At 36.3% G+C, this 19,290-nt stretch overlaps 1 pseudogene across 1 annotated transcript in view; it reads left to right on the top strand.

Moving 5' to 3' along the window:
- Positions 1-10,332, top strand: part of LOC149559120 (putative potassium transporter 12) — a 92,381-nt pseudogene extending 82,049 nt beyond the window's left edge. The window contains exon 8 of the transcript XR_016364768.1: positions 9,272-10,332. The product of XR_016364768.1 is annotated as a putative potassium transporter 12 (transcript). The remainder of the gene's footprint in view (positions 1-9,271) is intronic.
- The last annotated feature ends 8,958 nt before the right edge of the window (positions 10,333-19,290 follow it).

Genomic DNA, 19,290 nt, shown 5'->3' with positions numbered 1-19,290 from the left:
ACCTAATAAATCACTTCTACCATTTTCTGCAAGCAAAAAGTTTCCTCATCTTGTTCAAATGCTCAATCGATGGCATTATCAAGGTCAAGGTTTAGGACCACAAGAGCAAGGAATTAGAGAGCCTATTATTGCACAAAAAAATCTAGGATTTCATGGTCTTGGATATGTATCCAAAGGCTCACCATCTAAAGGTGTTGGTACACCACACCCCCAAACCAAGCCTATCTCCAAGCTCACCATGCCAGCCTACAATCACTCCTTCAAGAAATCTTATGTCATCCCCCCTCCACCATCTTTGCAACCCAAAACAACCTACCATATCCCCCCTTCATCCGCTAAATCCATTTTGGGTCTCTATGTCCCAAAATCTACCATCCTCCATCCTCCTATTAGCCATCATAAAAATCTTATTCCATCCATTTCTATGCAAGATCAACAAAGGCACATATCAGGGCACATCATCCATCATCATCCCCCTACATGCTCTTTCATATCCTCTCCATCTCACAAAGCTTCTCCTAACCATCTTCCCAAAGCTTACCACAGCAATGTGAATGCCAACTTCAAAATGCATAAAGCTAAAAATCCACATCCTAGGCAATCATATGTCTATTCTAAAAGACATACTCCAAAAAGGAAAAATCCAATCAAAGAATGCAAAACAATGCAAAAGCCTATGAAAAGAAAATCCAAAATCATGTGGATCCCCAAGAAAAAAGTTGAAACCCAATGCATAATGGCATCCACGATTGCTAATCCCCCATCTAGTGACTCATGTCCCCCATCTCCTAACTCCATCTTGGGTGCCTATATTCCCAAGCACGCTTCCACAAATCCTCCATCACGCCCGCATCTACCATCTATCCCCCATATGCTCTTTTCACACCCATTCCAACATGTGCCAATGTTTCTCTTGCAAGCATCCCCATCTCATGCTCCTTTCCAACATTTTCATTCCTCCATCTCCTACCATCAATCCCATCTAATCCGATCTATTGCATAAATCACACATCCGGTGTACCAATAGCTAGCAACAAAATTGAACATTCCAACAGCCAGTGAAAAATCCCAAAAAAGCCAAAATAGCTGAAGAAAGCCAAAATCATTTCAGCTAAGTCCAAAGTCAAAAAGTCAAAAAAGAAAAGAAAAATAAAGCATTCACTAGTGAAAACTTGGCAATTCAAGCACCTTGGACAAGTACCATGATGAAAACTTGGCAAACAAGCGTCATGCGTAATCCTGCCATCCCCAGCTTAGGCTATCACCCTCATGCTTTTGGTCATCTCTTGACATCCAACTCCATCTTCCAATCTATCCACCTATCCTCCATCCTTCAGCTTCCATCTCACACCATCCACTAATCTTATGCAGCTTCAGCCAATCATCTCAGCTATCATCCATCTCCCTAGCCCCTTAAGCTTTTTCCATCCTAGCTTCAATCCTATCACATCCATCATAAGACCTCCTTCCGATTGTTATCTTCTGATTGAGGGCACTATATTCCTTGGAGATCTTGTCTTTTCCATCCTCCCTTGTCATTGGTATCTAGCTCTAGGCTATCCTCATGCAAACCAAATGTCATCTCTTTATATCCATCATAATCCTAGCTATCTACCATCCTATCCAGCCATCTCATCCTGCTCCTCTAGCTATCATTGGTCACAAAATCTCTCATCATCATTGGATGCATCCTGCCAAATCCATATCTTTTGCTATCACCCCACCCTTAGCTTTCGCATCTTGCACAACATCGAACCATCTCGCTATCCTATCATCCTGAGCTTTTGCCTGCTTGTAACTATCTTGATCAGCTTCAGCTTGTAAATATCTTGGTATGTCAGCTTGTACATTCTCTTTAGCTTAGTACCATTGTATCTATCCAGTGTTCATGTCAGTTCATCCTTGATTAGCATCTTGCACCCATCGCACATCTTGGTTAGCTATTCCAATGCATCCTTTAGCTAGATTTCCTATCACCAAAGTGTTATCTTTCTTAGCTCAGCTTGCCAGACGCATCACTCATCCAAATTCACTAGCTTAGGTGCTCTCCGATAGGTCCTTGCAGGATATAGCTTTTCTCATGTTTGATCTTGGTCCGTTAGTACCTCGTCCTACCCATCTCGTTGGCAAACGGTTATCTTTTAGATTTTCGCTTTCTTTTGATTTGGACTCTTCCCTATTGGGTCTTGAAATATCTTTTCCAAGCCATCTCCTTGTTCTCTCCTCAAGGTTGCCACGATCTTCCATATCATGGTATGCTACAAATGGGGCAATTAGAGTGTAAGGTCTTGATCAGGTCTTTCATTTGTTTTTCTTTTCTGCTTGTGGGTTCTCCAGTGTCGTTTCCACGTTGCTTCCTCTAGGATTCATGTGTGATGCTAGGGCAATCCTTGCATGTTTGTTTTGAGTCAGTCCGTCAGTCCTTTGGACAGTTGGTGAAAAGGCCTTGATGTTCTTGGTAACCTTGGCAATTAACCAATAGTCCTGTAGAAAATCTAGTGCTCAACTATATGGTGGTACTTCTCTTTTAAGTATCCCCCCGCTCAAAAAGCTTCAATGGTTTTCCTTCATCTCCATTATCCCCCATCCATATCTAGCATCTGTCTCTCCTACCCCAGCTTATGCATCAGTATCTCTTTGAATCACTCCTCACCTTTAGCTTTAGGGATTCACAATCCTAGTCTTAGGGATCCACCAATCCAAATCAATCCACCAAGCCTCATCTTTTGAGATCCACAATCCTAGTCCTAGGGATCTCCGAAACCCATCTTCTGCCAATCTGACTCTTTGAAATCTTGTTGCATTAGCTTTTTAATCCCCTCATCCATCTCCCCATCTTGGATTCTTTTTATAGCGCTCCGCTCCTTCATCCTCCACCTTCCCTAAAGTCTTAAGCTTGCTTCCTCTTGTGCATCTGATTCTCCTTTATCATTCTCCCATAGTGAGAGTTTGAGCTAATTCAGCCCCTTCTCTTTGCCCATATGAGTTTCCTTTCTCATTTGAGATTCTTGTACATTTCAAGAAGCCACCGAGCCTTGCTTTCTCTCCCCACTGCCTTCTTGAGGGGGCATCTCACAGTCCATTGTCTCCTCTTCTGCTCTAGCCTTGGGCATCTTATTTTCTTATCTTTGATGCCATGCCACTTGTGACATCACATCAAAGAGGGGAAAAATGTAGACACCTAAAAACCTTTAGAAAATAAAGTATTTTTATTTTTTGAAAAAGTTCTGATGACATCATCATTTATTAATTAATTTATTTATTTATTTATTTATTTATTTTTATGCCATTAAATCCCTTTATCTTAATTAAAAATATTTAATTAAGGAATCCCTCCCAAAAATGTTTAAATCTTATTTAAACATTATTTCCTTATTTATTAATTATTTAATTAATAAATTGACCAAAAAACCCAAAATAAATAAAAAAATTATTTTTTGCCCAAAACTTGGCCAATTTCCTTAAGACCACTAACCTCTTCCAAAATCTTATAATCCTTCTTTAATTTTAATTAAAGGCTAATCCCATCATTTCCTACCCCTAATCCCAACTCAAAATATTTAATTAAGATTAAATATTAATCCTCATGTTTATTAAAAAAGTTTTAATAAATATCTCTTCAACCCAAACCCTTGAAATAAATAAAACTTTATTTATTTCTTAAAAATCTAATTTATCCTCATCCTAGAAAATTCTAGACTATTCTAGAAAGTCTTTATCCTCATCCAAAGTCTAGACTCTTCTAGAAGATGTCTTTAAAACTAATCCTAATCCCCTCCTAACCTTGTCACATTCCCTAAACATGGGTTAAAACTTACTAACCCAAGCCAAAGTTAACAAATATCTCCTTCTTCACCCACCCTCATTAAATGCCATCCACTTGCCTATCCCTAAGCTAATCCTAAACCATCCTAATCCATCCTCTAATCATTTGCATAAGTCTAAACAAGCTTAAAACCTTCCTAATCAAGTCCAAGTCAAAATTGCTCTCATCACCCTCAAAATATCTCAACCATAAAACTTTATGAAGTCCACTAGGTCATAAATGACTCTTACAAGCCCTTTTATTGCTCTTACAAGTCATTATGAGGGTCTTTATGAAGATTTTATCCCTTGAACCTCCTTTGTTGACTCATCCTTCCCCTTTCCTCCATCCTCTCACCATGTGACATGTGTCATTCCTTGATTGGTTGTAAGGAAGCACAATCCATGTGCTCTCCTCTCATGCAATTTGAGCCCTCTATTAGCTTTTTCCCATCCTTGCATCTTAGCCCTCAATCCCTCAAGCCTCTTGCCTATAAATTGGATCCTTCCCCTTTGCAAAATAACACAATCCATGAAGTAAAGTTATAATGCTATTTTGAGAGCCAAATCCATACTAAAGCCATCTATCCACACTAAAAATCCACAATCATCCATTGAAGCCTTTGGAAGCAAATTGAGCATACATCCTATCCATTTAGATAAAGCTACTCAACAAGAGAGCTTCTTATTGAGAGAGTCCAAAAATGGCTCACATTCTTAATTGAGAGTTCATCTTAGTCTATTTTGAAGTTTATGAATTTTGTTTAGTTTGTAGAAGCTTTATTTAAATTTGGTTTCTATTAGCATACTAACATTGCTCATATACACTAATCAATGAATCTTTTTAGAATTTATGCATAGAGTAGATTGCTCAGAATTTTCAAACACCTAGGATTCACCAGCTGTATAGCCATATAAAGGTGAAGAGGTGAAATGAATCTGCAAGAATACAGAAGTGGAATCAAATATGATTTAATTAATTCATTAATCATACTTAATAGCTCATGCTCATCCTTATAACTGTTTCCTGTTGTCAAGTCGAGTAGTGGTGATCAGGTTGTTGAACCCATCAGAAAACATTGGCCAAGGTAGTTTAAAGGCATGTTTGCCATTTTTTATCATTTGATGTTAGTGGTGCCAGTTATGTAGACATGTCCATCCATAAGTGTGCGGACATTCTAAATACCAAGATGCTCAGGTGGTTGGACTAAGAATATCCCAAGCCTAATCCTAAGGTAGAGAGGGTCTTTCTAATTCAATAGATTGTGTGAGGATAAGTATGGTCCAACGTTGGGAGGTTAAACCTATATCAATGCTTCTCATCTTATCAAAAGCTAAGGCTTGCACAACTAGCTAAAGACCTTCTAGTTGATACTTGTATATTTCTTTTCTTCTTTCCATGATAAGTATTTACTTACTTGTATGTAGAAAAGATAGTTAATCATTCATCTAGTTATTTCAATTGATCATAGATATAGTCATTTTTAGTTAATCATTAATTTAGTTATTCTAGTTGATCATAGATACAATTATTTTTAGTTAATTGTTAACCTAGTTATTTCAATTAATCATAGATATAGTTACTTTTAGTTAATTGTTAACCTAGTTATTTCAGTTAATCATAGATACAGTTACTTTAGTTAATCATTAAACTAGTAATTTCAGTTGATCATTGATATGGTTACCCTAGTTGATCATTGTTATTTTAGTTGATTGTTGATAGTTAAAATGGTTAATCTCATATGAAAAGGAATTCAATTATCTATTTCAATGAATCTCTTATAAACTATCTTGTTTTTGTTATGAAAAACCATTTGTTACACACTTATTAACAACAAACAAAAACCTACATAATTAAAACTAGCCGAAAATGCAAATTTTAGATGAAACCATTTACGGGTTGAACAAAATAGCTACCCTTTTTTAGTAGCTTGCAACATGTTCACAAGCAACTTCATATTGATGTACCATGAACAATTCGAGCAATGATGTCAAAGCTTGATGTAACACCTCTTGGAAAAAATAGAAGAATTCACCTTTTTTAGATGAATCATGTGTACTACTGCTCTAAGAAAGTTCCATGAATTGAAACTGCTCCTAAAAAATTGAACAATCTTCATTGGTGTCTTCTTGAATGGTATTTTCATGTTCAGGAACATGTGGAATCTCTAGCTTTCCATTAGCCTCCAACCATGCAAGATGTTGAATTGGACATCCCCTTGATCGACAAATTCTTAATTTTTCTTGCCAACTAAAACTTGTTTTACTAGTTCATCAATCACCAACACCTCAAAATGATCAAGAAAACCTAGCTGAACATACTAGTGACAACCTTCTGACTTGGGAAAGTCTTTATTGTTTATGAGAAGTTCTTTCTCAAGCTTCGAAGTAGAACATTTTTGCAAAGTGTACTCATGCTTATGACCTTGAGACATAACTACATCATTTTCAGCTTGATTAGAACTTGCTTGCCTGTCAACTTTTATGACATGACTATTTTGAACCTTGGAAGAAAAAGTTTCCTTCCTCATCTTTTCATCACAAGCCTTCTATGTCTTCTTCCTTTTCCTGGAAGAGAATAGCAAGATCACTAGCTTCAAACACATGATGCTTCATTGTTGTCTTCACTAATGGTTCATCAATCACAAGCTTCTTTGATGGTGAAACTAATTTTTATTGATTTCCATGAATAGAACTATGAGAAATAGTTGGAAGAGGCCTCCTTGGTACATCTTCGTAGAACATGCCTTGAGCTATTTGATTTATGAGGACTACTAACTCATTTGCTAACCTTTGCACTACAGGATCCACACTTGCGCTCAAAGAAGATGAATTTGAAGAATGATGACTTTCTTCAAATCCTCTTGCTCCGATCCTTATCTTCCTAGCAAGAATAAGATCATTTTCAATTTCAATCACCAATGTCTGTGCAGCTGCAATAGTAGTTGAGGCTTCTCTCCTTAATAGAAAACTAACTTCAAGAATTTGAGCATTGACAAAATAATACTTTAAATTAGCAGTTGTAGGTTGAGCGGCAACTAGAATTCTTTGTGTCAATTTGTTGAAACGAGCAACAAATTCACACATAGGCATGTGAGATGACTTCTTCCGCTAAGTAAGTTGAGCCAACAATGAATGAGCATCTTCAGGAGGCTTGAACCTTTTCTCAAACTTGGCTATGAGGGTAGCCCAGAATGTGATAGTATGTGGTGTTAAATGGTAAAACTATTCAGCAGCCATGCCTTGTAGATTTTCCACGAACAACCTTGCAGACACTTCCGTGTATTCAATAGCATGAACACTACATGCAATTCAATAGCATGAACACTGCATGCAATATAAAAAGCAGCAATATGTTCATTAGAGTGTTGTTCTTCACTGAAAAACTTGGGAAAGTTCTTTCGTGATCCATCATGAAGATCATGTAGAGGTGGAGATAGATTCAACAGTCCAAATGCATTTCCCCAAGGACCTTGGGCCATTTACATGTCTTTGGTAAATGCACGAAACAATTACAATGAATATTTATAATGAAAAAGGGCATGGGCATGCTTCAAATGAAAGCATGAGGCTCTCAAATACGCGTTGTGTCCCCAGTAGAGCTACCAACAAACTATTGAATGGATATTTTGCAACGAACAGTCTTGGGTAAAATCTAGTCACAAAATAGGATGACCAGCCATAGTGTGTGAGATAAAGTCTCTCCTACCTTAAAGGGAAGGCTCCAAGGAACAATGAGAAGGAGGAGCCTTCCCTTTAAGGTAGGAGATACTCTGTCTCACACATTGTGGCTGGTCATCCTATTTCACAATTAGATCTTACGCAAAACTATCAATTGCAAAATATTTACCCAATAAATTTGACTATGCACAAATTCCATACTAATTACTTACCATTTATATTCAACTATAAAATGAAATAAAATAATTGAATAGGTTGCAGGTGTATTACCTTTAACCGTTGACATTCAAGACACCTAGATACAAATTCTCTTGCGCTCTCACTCATTCTATGCTAGAAATAGACAGTTTTAAGATCAGCCATTAGTTTCTTTGTCCCTGGATGCCTTACATGAGAGTTATATTCCCTTCCTACAAAATTATTCCCTGCTAAGTTTTTTAATTTAAAATATAAATTCTGTTATTATAATATTGTAATCTATTTGAATCTGCTTTATATTCTAAATGTTTACGTATATCTGAGCCTGCATCTAATTCTCTTTTCACATGTTTGTAGAACAAATATGATTCTTGTGCCCTGAAAACCTGTTATTAAATGTAGTTTGCAAAGTATATATATCTACAATATGCCTTTGACTACTTGGCACGTCAGTAACATGGTTTTCTTGTCTCTTAAGGTGGAATATAGCAAAAATCATATCAACTAAAACAATTCAAGCCATCTCCATTGTCTGGAATTTAAATGAACTCTGTAGAAATGTATTTCAACCTTAAATGGTTTGTGTTCAACTCGAAAGGCTTTCCTTTAAGGAGATGCCTCCACTTTTGCAGTCTGTCATTGTGGTGGTCAACTCTAGATCATGCAGTGTATGTCTACTTCATGAATTTTCAGCTTTCTACTCTCAAACGTTACCACATACCCTGTTTGCACGAGTACAATTCCTAATCCATCACTGGCAGCAGTCGCTACAGATATAAATTCTCCGTTGGCTTGTTATTTAGTATTTACCTTCTGTTTATAAGTTGTAAGGCTATATCATAATTCTCATTTCAAATGAACTGTTTTCCTTACTTTTACAAGGAGGTATTAGGACTAGCGATTCTTGAAAACCCTTCAATGTATTGGTGATAATACCTGATCAGCTCCATAAAACTCCTGACATAAAAGACATTCTTAATACTAGACTCATCCATGAGAGCAATGACCTTTTAAGGTTCAATTGACGTTCCAGTTTCTAATTTTATATGCCATAATTCTGAATTTTACTTCAAAACATTTAGAGAGATTTTGAACAAATGACGCTTCCACGACCGTTACACTACCATGTAAAGATATTCATGCATATGGCCCTGGATATTATTGAAGTTTTATCTAATAACACGAAGAAAAATATGTAGTGAAATTTCATAATGATTATTCTTGATTCCATATCAACAGTAATTATCTTAGATCCTATATTTCAATTTCATTCCCATTCGTAGGAACATGTACCCAATGCATGAATCTTGTGTAAAAATAGATTTTCCTGATGATTCATGTCACAGTAATATAATCACTTCAATGAATTCTGTACATCACACGGCCATATTTCTGTTTTGGATTGAAAGCCTAAAGATGTTATGAAACAGTCAAGAAAGAGCTCATATGTTGTCACACTCTATACGTTAATGCCTCTGATAAAATGTTATACATTTTCGAATCTTCATTTTTTGATTACGCCTGGAGGCTGGATCAAATAATGGTTTGGCTCTGGCAATAGTTTCTTACAACTAGTTTGTGCATGCAGGTATTGCTGTTGTTCCTGTAATGCTGGTCACCACAATTTTGATGTTACTTATCATGCTCATTGTTTGGCGAAGTAATTTACTGCTCGTGATAATCTTTACAGCAACCTTTCTATCAATAGAGATGGTCTATTTCATGGCAGTACTGTTCAAAGTGGGTCGGGGTGGCTGGGCTCCCTTGGCTATAGCTGGAATCTTCCTGGTTGTTATGTATGTCTGGCACTATGGAACTGTAAAGAGATACGAGCATGAGATGCAAAGTAAGGTGCCAGTAGCATGGATTCTTAGCCTTGGTCCTAGTCTTGGGATTGTACGGGTTCCTGGTATCGGTTTTGTTTACAGAGACCTTGCCCGGGGAGTTCCACCCATCTTCTCTCATTTCGTCACCCATCTGCCCGCGATTCATTCCATTGTTGTGTTTGTGTGTGTCAAATATCTTCCTGTAACAACAGTTACACCAGACGAACGGTTCTATGTGAAACGAATTCGGCCAAAAGAACTTAACATGTTTCGCTGTGCAGTGAGGTATGGGTACACAGATTTGCACAAGAGGGAAGATGATTTTGAAAACTTACTCATCAAGAGCCTTATCCAGTATGTGCACCAGGAATCCCTGATTGACAGCTTCTCTGACTCGAGTGATGAAGATGAAGAGCACGAGGAGCCCTTGAGACCAGGATATTCTAACTTACAAGAGAATGATGTTCTTCCAGACTCTGAGCTTGGTGAGTTATCCGGTGCATCAATAGCTTCTGACTTATCTTCAGATACAATGCAGATGAAGAAATCAAAGCAACTTCAATGTTCAGTTCCAAGTGAGACTAGCGGCACTCATAATGATAATATCAGTGATTTAGACTACTTGCTTAGTTGTAAAGATGCAGGAATAGTTCACATTGCAGGTAATACAATAGTAAGGGCAAGGAGGGATTCGAACTTTTTAAAAAGAGCTGCTGTAAACCACATCTATGTCTTACTTCGCAGAATATGCAGGGAGAACAGTGTCATCCTCAATGTTCCACATGAAAACCTCTTAAATGTAGGGCTAGTGTTTTATGTTTGAAGGAACATTGTTAGCAAATTGGTCTACCGGTGAAGTTGAAAGGTTCTTCAAGAGTCCACCATGTTTCATTGAGTGCGAATGGGTGGCTCTGACATTGAAAAGGACCTCCAAATATTTGGTGGAGGACCTCCATAAAAATTAAAAATCATTGTAGTTTTCATTTTCAAATATAAGTAATATTTAGTACTAGGTGCAAATATTTCAATGCAACCCTATATTTTTGGACAAAATCTAAATGGAAGGCAATAAAAGAAACTTTGGAGAAACTGTTTCATAACTATGTGTAATGAATAGACTCTAAAACATATTTAAGTGTATTAAGAATAAGGGACACATTTGTCAAAGTTCATGTCTATAGGGTAATGGTTTTGGGATAACATATGGTGAAAATAAAATGTGGTTAGCAATTCAATTAAAACTCAAATTAAACCAAGTATGTGATTAGCATAATTTTCATGTTGTCATGTACAAAAGGTTGACCTACAAATTAAATGTCCTATAAAATCTAATTTCAAAATGCAATGCACTCTAGGAGTCATTGTCTATTATTTGGATGATTTCTAAAATTGAAAATATTTTAACTTTATAAATGGATTTTTTAAATTTATTTTGCATCTCAAAATTTACATATTTTAAATTTGATAAAGAAATTAGAATTGGTAACAATAAAAAAAAGAGAGATTAGATTATAACAGGAAAATTTTTATTTCTTTCGGTAGCATTGCACAAAAAAACTAGAAAACCAAGTTTTAAAGGTCCTTCAAGATGTACATTATGTAAAAAGGATGAATCAATTGACCACATCCTTCTTAATTGCTCTTTTGCAAATGAATGTTGATTAGACATCTTCTCGAAATTAAACTAGCAAATTGGCCATCATTGAAATTTAGTTGAACACTTAAGACAATGGTCGATACTCATTCATAAAGGTTTCTATCAAAAAATTTAAACTATAGTTCCTTCAATAGTGGTATGAGAACTCTAGAAGAAATGCAATTGTTGAAATTTTCAGGCCAAAGAAATCTCACCAAAACTTCTTGGCAATAAAATAGAAGCTAATATAGTTGAAACTATGAATGATAGAATCTGCAACCAAAACCTCTTAGAAAGTATTGTTTCCAATATAGATGATATCATTCGAAAAAATCAATATGGTCTTATTATACCACCTCAAATACGGAAAGGTGGTTCAAAGAGTAAAGAGGATAGGGAAAATAATAGATGGCTTCCTTTTAAGCTAGGACATGCTATAAGTTTAATTTTGAAGGAGTGTCTAGGGGAAACCCTAGTAAAGCATGAATAAGTTGTGTTATTCATAACCATAAAGGAAAAGTAATAGCTAAACTAGAAAAGCGTTTAATTAAAATCCCTAACAATATAACATAAACAATGGCCATAACAAAAGGATTAAAGCTAAGTGGGACTTTGGGTATTAAGTTATAAAATATTGAGGTTGATTCTCAAATCGTTATCAATGTGCTTAGGGTATGTAAGACCCCAAACTAGAAGATACAATATTTTCTCAATAACACATTATAATTTTTAAATTCTTTTCAGGAACATGAGTTCAAACATATTTATCATGGAGGAAATATAATGATAGATAATCTGCCCAATAAATAAATTGTTTGGATTGAAATAAAACTCTAAATATTATTAAAAATCATAAAATATTATGAAAATAAAATAAATTCAGAACTTAATTCAAGAATATTATATCCATACATATATCAAAGATATGTTACACTTACTCTTAATGAAACTTCATGGTGTAATTAAACATTTTTTTTGCATCCTCTATCAATGGTTATGATATACATCCTTCCCGAATAAGGGCAATTATGTTATTAGTGGGGTCACTGAATACTTAATTTCTAGTGACTAGACAATAGCCAAGGTGTCTTTGTATGTAGCAATATTTAAAATTTGATAGCAAAGGAAAAGGAAATTCTCATTAAGAAAATCAATCCAAGTAATAATCATACAAAGTACATACATTCAATAAAAGTAAATCTCGAGAGGTAACTTAATTGCTTTAGTTTCTCTGAAAATCAATACAAATCTAGATTTTTTATACTTTGTGTTCAGTATGAAGTGAGCTCAATTCATAGGGTTCATTCTGAAATTCATAAACATCAATGGTCTATTTAATTCTCAAATATGATAAATATCAAGTCAAACTCTCAGACAATCATGAGCTACAGAGCCTGATAATGGAAACCAACATTCCTTTGTATCATAAGACCAGAAATAAAATAATAAAATTTGTTGGTGAAACCAAACAAGAAAGATGGAATGACATTTTAAACAATCTTGTTGATCTTCCTAGGCACACAATGGAAATGGAAATAGTGTTAGGAGAAAGACATTTCAACTACACTAGGACCTAGAGGGAAAATATTGACATTTATTTTCTTCCTAATTTGAGCTAAAACTAACAAATGTGTCATTGCCAAATAATCTTTGACAAAAACTAGCCTGTTGGTTTAGAAAACATTATTTGAACAAAATTAACAGAAAGGAGGAAATTCATTTCGCAGAAGAGTACATGGTTGCGCCAATAGGTAGAATGGTTTCAATTGAAGTCCCTAGATGACCTATATTGGTCACAAGGGACGTTGTGGCCTTTGAATCAATATGGTTTCATATGGAGAAAAATATGTTGGAATATTTAATGCGGTGGTTGTCTTGCCCTGGAGCCAAACACCCACCTACCACCTGATGACCAGCAGAATAGCCAAAAAAAATTAATATGGGTAGGTGAGATTTTTTGAAATAAGAAATGAGGGGGAAAATGGAATGTGACAAAAGGGAATGTTTCTACATTCATTTTCATTCAATCAGATTATTCAGAGATTTAGTTCAGCAGAGTAGAGCAAAGGAAGAAGAAGAAAGTGGTCAGCAGATCCACTTGTTACAGAGATAGAAGGAAGTATGTTCAGTGTCTCCAATTGTACGTGACACCTCTGTTCATTTTATGAGTTAGTTGTTGTTTTGTTTTTGTCCTATTGAAGAAGTGATTGCTCTAGGCACCATTGTATGTAGCCATAAGAGCTGTAAGTTTAAAGTTTATTGAAGTTTGAAGTTTTACCATTTTAGGGTTATTTTAGGTTTTATTAGGTTGAAGCTGAATGCTCCCAGATTTTGTAATAGTTTAAATCAAAGATTGAATAGAAGGCAAGGAGGCATACTTGAATCCATTGCTCTTCCCTTGTATGTCGCATTTGAGTAATTTGTTTGAAAGCTTAAAGCTTTGGCTCTCTGGTTTTAATGGTGAAAGCATTCACGTTGGAATTTCCTAAGTTAAAATTTTTTCAGTTGAACAAAATAGTCGGCATCCTCTTTCTCCGTTGGAGCCGAGCTCACTCGGCATCTATTATTGTCGAGCATTTACTTTGTGTGCTAAGCTTCCTATCACTTGGCACCCATTGCATGTCACTCAACACCATCAAGTGCTAAGCAATCTATGACTTGGCACCTTCAAGTGCCAAGCAAAACTGCCACTTGACACCTTCATGTGCCGAGCAAAACTGGCACTCGACAATTGTTACTATTGAGAAATTTCTAGGTTTAGGGTTGTGAGTTTATGATTTTGATTTCTATTTTTCACATGGTATTGGAGCTTTGAGGCCCCACATCCACAGTGAGTTAGGGCATTTGTTTTCTTGGGATATTTGTCATGGCAGTAGATACAGGAAAGATATGGCAACAACCACCATCCTTTAATGGAAAAAATTATGATACAAGGGAAAAGAAGATGAAGACCATTATGGTTGCTAATGATTGTGGGAGTTTTTAGTTAATAGATTCAATGATGTGATAGACCCAACTCAGTATGTTGCTCTCACAAATTCACAGAAGACTGATTTGAAAGAGTCAATGAGGAAAGATGCAAAGGCATTAAGTCTTATTGAAGTAGCAATGATAGAGACTGTATTCCCAAAGATTGCAACAACAAATTATGCAAAAGAAGCATGGGATATCCTTGAGACAAACTTCAAGGGGATTGATAAAGTCCGTACAATAAAGCTATAGAATATAAGGAGGGAGTTTGAGAACAATCAGACGAAGGAAAATGAATCAGTTGCAGACTTTAGTTCAAGGACCTCCAATGTGATTAATCAACTAAAATCAAATGGAGAAGACTATCAAGAGAAGAGGATAGTGGAAAAGATATTGAAGAGTTTACCTCATAAATATGACAATTTGGTCATGACCATAGAAGAGGCAAAAGACCTCACTGTTTTGACAATGGATGAGTTGATGGGTACTCTTCAAACCCATGAGCATAGGGTCAATAGATCTACTTCTTCATCTTCCCAAGAGCAAGCATTCAAGGCTCAATCAAATCCAAGAGAAAGGGGGAGAGGAAGAAATGGCTCAGGCATAAACTCTAGAGATAGAGGCCGAGGAAATGGAGGACAAAGAAATGCTGCAACAGAAACTTTATGAAGAGTAGATGGAGCAAGTAGCTCAAAAAATACTTCAAGAGGAGGTAAGAAAAACTACAACTCAAATAAGAGTAATGTAGAATGCTACTACTGTCATAAATATGGGCATTATGCAAATGAATATTGGAAGAAGCAGAAAGATCAGTCAGGACAAGAAAATGTGGCTGACGTGAATATGGGAAGTGAAACCATTGCCTTCATCATGTGTAATGTTGGTGAAGAAGGAAGCCGTGAGGTTTGGTACCTCGAAAGTGGATGTAGCAACCACATGAGTGGCAATGAAACCTTGTTTTCATTCATTGACAAGAGTTTCAAATCTAAGATTAAAATGGGTAACAATGGAACCCTACCAGTTGTGAGCAAAGGATCTATTATGGTCCACACCAAGAAAGGTGAGAAGGACATACAAAATGTGTATTTTTCCCCTGGTATGATGCACAATTTGATGAGCATTGGTCAACTCATTCAAAATGGATACAAAGTGCTGATGGAGAATGACACGTGTGTCATTCATGAAAAGGTTGGGAGCAAGAACTTACTTGCAGCAATTCAAATGAAAAAAAATAGAATGTTTCCCTTGACGATAGAGACATGTTTCTCATCTCAAGTTGGTGTTGCACCTCCCACACAATTAGCTTTGAGTGTGATTGAAGACCCCTCATGGCTATGGCACCTTAGGTATGGTCATCTAGGCTATGCTGGTTTAAATTTGTTATCAAATAAAAGAATGGTAGAAGGTTTTTCATGTATAGAAAATTCATGTGACAAGTGTGAGGCTTGTATTATGGGTAAGAAACATAGGCTTCCCTTTAATTCTAGAAATTCTAGAAGGGCTACATATATATTAGGATTAGTGCATATTGACCTAGTTGGTCCTATGCAAGTCACTTCCATTGGGGGGAGTACTTATTTTATGACATTTATTGATGATTTTAGTCGTAGGACAGGGTTGTCTTTCTTAAAGAACAAATTTGAAGCATTTGATAAATTTGTAGAATTTAAAGCCCAGGCTGAAAAAGAATGATGACACTATATCAAGGTCCTAAGATCAGATAGAGGAGAGGAGTATACCTCCAACTCTTTTGTAAATTTTTGTAGGAAACATGGCATAAAGAAAGAGCTCGCAACCAGTTATACACCATAGTAGAATGGAGTGGCTGAAAGAAAGAATAGGACCATTGTAGAAATGGCAAGGAGCATGATGAAAGAGAAAGGTCTCCCAACTGAATTTTGGGGAGAGGTTGTGGCAACAACAGTTTACCTAATTAATAGGTGTCCTACAAAGGTAGTCCATGATAGAATTCCAATGGAAGCATGGTCACGAGAAAGATGGACAGTTGAACACCTAAGGGTGTTTGGATGTGTTGCATATGCACATGTGCCTAAAGAGAAAAGGTAGAAATTGGATGACAAAGGTGTGAAGTGTATCTTCATAGGGTACAACTCAAAATCAAAGGCATATAGATTGTATGACCCATTGAACAACAAGATGATTCTCTCAAGAGATGTGGAATTTCTTGAAAATCAATCTTGGTATGGTTCAATTGATGATTCACCGAGCACTTCCAATAAAGTGCCAATTATGAGTGAAGAAGAGGCTGATGAACAACAAGAAGGAGGAGTAAGTAGAAGAAAAGGAAAGCAGATTCAGACATTTTCGAGCTCCTCTAGGCATGACCAAGTGTCAGTGCTGGGTGCCAATGAAGATTGAGCTAGTCAGCAATGTAGCAGCAGTGAAGATTCTAATCTCACACTCTCCTGTCTATTACCAAGAAAGACTAAGAGTCTTAGGGAGTTATACCAAGAAAAAAGGTATGAAGATTATGATGAGAGTGTTAATTTTGCATTATTTTCTCATAGTGATCCAATATATTTTGAAGAAGCAATCAAAGAGAAGAAATGGTGTAAAGCCATGGATGAGGAGATAGATTCTATAGAAAGGAATGAGACATGGGAGCAAACTGGATTACCTCCCAAGAAGCAAGTGATTAGAGTGAAATGGGTCTACAAGACCAAATGCAATGCTGAAGGCAAGATTGATAGACATAAAGCAAGGTTGGTAGTCAAGGGCTACAAACAATAGTATGGTAGAGACTATGATGAGACATATGCCCTTGTTGCAAGAATGGAAACCGTGCGTGCTGTCATGGGAATTGCAGCATAGCACAAGTGGAAGGTATTTCAAATGGATGTGAAGTCCACCTTCCTAAATGATGTATTGAAAGAAGAAGTATATGTGGAGCAACCACCTGGTTATGAAGTTGCAAGTGAAGAGAAAAAAGTATATAGATTGAAGAGATCTCTTTATGGGCTCAAGCAAGCTCCAAGAGCATGGTATAGTAGGATTGACTCATATTTGATGAGAAATGGCTTTAGCAAAAGCAATGGTGAGTCCACTCTTTACATCAAGGCAACAAATGGTAATGTATTGATTGTTGTCTTGTATGTAAATGACTTAATTTTTACTGGAAATGACAAGGCTCTAATTGGTGAGTTTAAAGAGGCCATGAAAAGTGAATTTGAAATGATAGACCTAGGTCTCTTGAAATACTTTCTAGGTATAGAAGTAAAACAAATGCATGATGACATTTTCATCTCTAAAGAAAAATATGCAAGGCAGATCTTGGAGAGATTTAAAATACAGAATAGTAAGGCAACCCCCAAACCAACAATAGTAGGTCTAAAGTTGATCAAGGAAGACTCTAGCAAGAGAGTGGATCCAACACTATAAAAGAGTATGGTTGGAAGTTTAATGTACTTGACTGCAACTCGGCCAGACCTAATGCATGCAGTAAGTTTGATTTTCAGATTTATGGAAACACCAAAGGATTCCCATTGGCAAGCAAGAAAGAGGATCCTAAGGTATGTGAAAGGTACCAAGGGATTTGGAATTTTGTATACTGCAAATGATGATTTCAATTTGGTTGGTTATATTGATAGTGATTGGGCTGGAAGTATAGATGATAGGAAGAGCACTTTTGGATATGTATTTCATATGAGATCAGGTGCAATTTCATGGGCATCCAAAAAGAAACCTATTGTTGCTCAATCTACAGCAGAGGCTAAATACATAGCAGCATGTCAAGCAATTTGGCTAAGGAGGATCTTGATAGATTTGAATGAAAGGCAAGAGGATGGAACCACAATTTATTGTGACAACATCTCTTTAATTGCATTGTCCAAGAATCTAGTCTTCCATGGAAGAAGAAAATACATAGAAATCAGATATCACTTCATTAGAGAGTTGGTGGAGAATGGGGATATCAAAATGAATCTTTGTAAGTCTAAGCAACAGCTAGCAGACATTTTCACAAAGCCATTAGGCATCGAAAGTTTTGTACACCTAAGAGAGTGTCTTGGTGTAGTTGATATGGAGTAGTAATAATCCTTTCTTGTTTGGCTTGGGATAAAGGGGAAGTGTTGGAATATTTAATGCAGTTGTTGTCTTGCCCTTGGAGCCAAATGCCCACCTACCACCTGACGGCCAACAGAATAGCTAGAAAAAATGAATATGGGTAGGTGAGATTTTTTGAAATAAAAAATGAGGGGGAAAATGGAATGTGACAAAAGGGAATGTTTCTACATTAATTTTCATTCAATCAGACTATTTAGAGATTCAATTTAGTAGAGCAGAGCAAAGGAAGAAGAAGAAAGTGGTCAACAGATCCACTTGTTGCAAAGATAGAAGGAAGTATGTTTAGTGTCTCCAGTTGCACATGACACCTCTATCCATTCTGTGAGTTAGTTGTTGTTTTTTTATTTTTCCTGTTGAAGCAGTGATTGCTCCAGGAACCATTGTATGCAACCATAAGTTCTATAAGTTTAAAGTTTATTGAAGTTTGAAGTTTTACCATTTTAGGGTTATTTTAGGTTTTATCTAGTTGAAGCCGAATTCTCTCAAATTTTGTAATAGTTTAAATCAAAGATTGAATAGAAGGCAAGGAGACATACTTGAATCCATTGCTCTTCTCTTGTATGTTGCATTTGAGTAATTTGTTTGAAAGCTTAAAGCTTTGGCTCTCTGGTTTTAATAGTGAAAGCATTCACATTGGAATTTCTTAAGTTATAATTTTTTCAGTTAAACAGAACACTCGGCATCCTCTTTCTCAGCTGGAGCCAAGCTCACTCGACATCTATTGTTGCTGAGCATTTACTTTGTGTGCTGAGTTTCTTGTCACTTGGCACCTATTGCCTATCACTTGGCACCATCAAGTGCCGAGCAATCTATGACTCGACACCTTCAAGTGCTGAGCAAAACTGGCACTCGACACCTTCATGTGCTGAGAAAAATTGGCACTCAGCAATTGTTAGTGCTCAGCAATTTTTAGTTTTAGGATTGTCAGTTTATGATTTTGATTTCTATTTTTCACAAAATATATACTTCTTACTTTGCTAGTTTGGAGTTCTAAAAGACAAAAATTCTCAGTGGTTAGAAAAGTACTTTGACTCTAATGAATATAGCATACCACCATCTATGACATCGAAGATTGATAATAAAGGAAAGACC

The sequence above is a fragment of the Cupressus sempervirens genome, chromosome 5 (genome assembly GCF_028749045.1).
Source record: "Cupressus sempervirens isolate cs-2001-9-10 chromosome 5, ASM2874904v1, whole genome shotgun sequence".
Lineage (NCBI taxonomy): Eukaryota > Viridiplantae > Streptophyta > Pinopsida > Cupressales > Cupressaceae > Cupressus > Cupressus sempervirens.
This window is presented reverse-complemented; position numbering and strand designations above follow the sequence as displayed.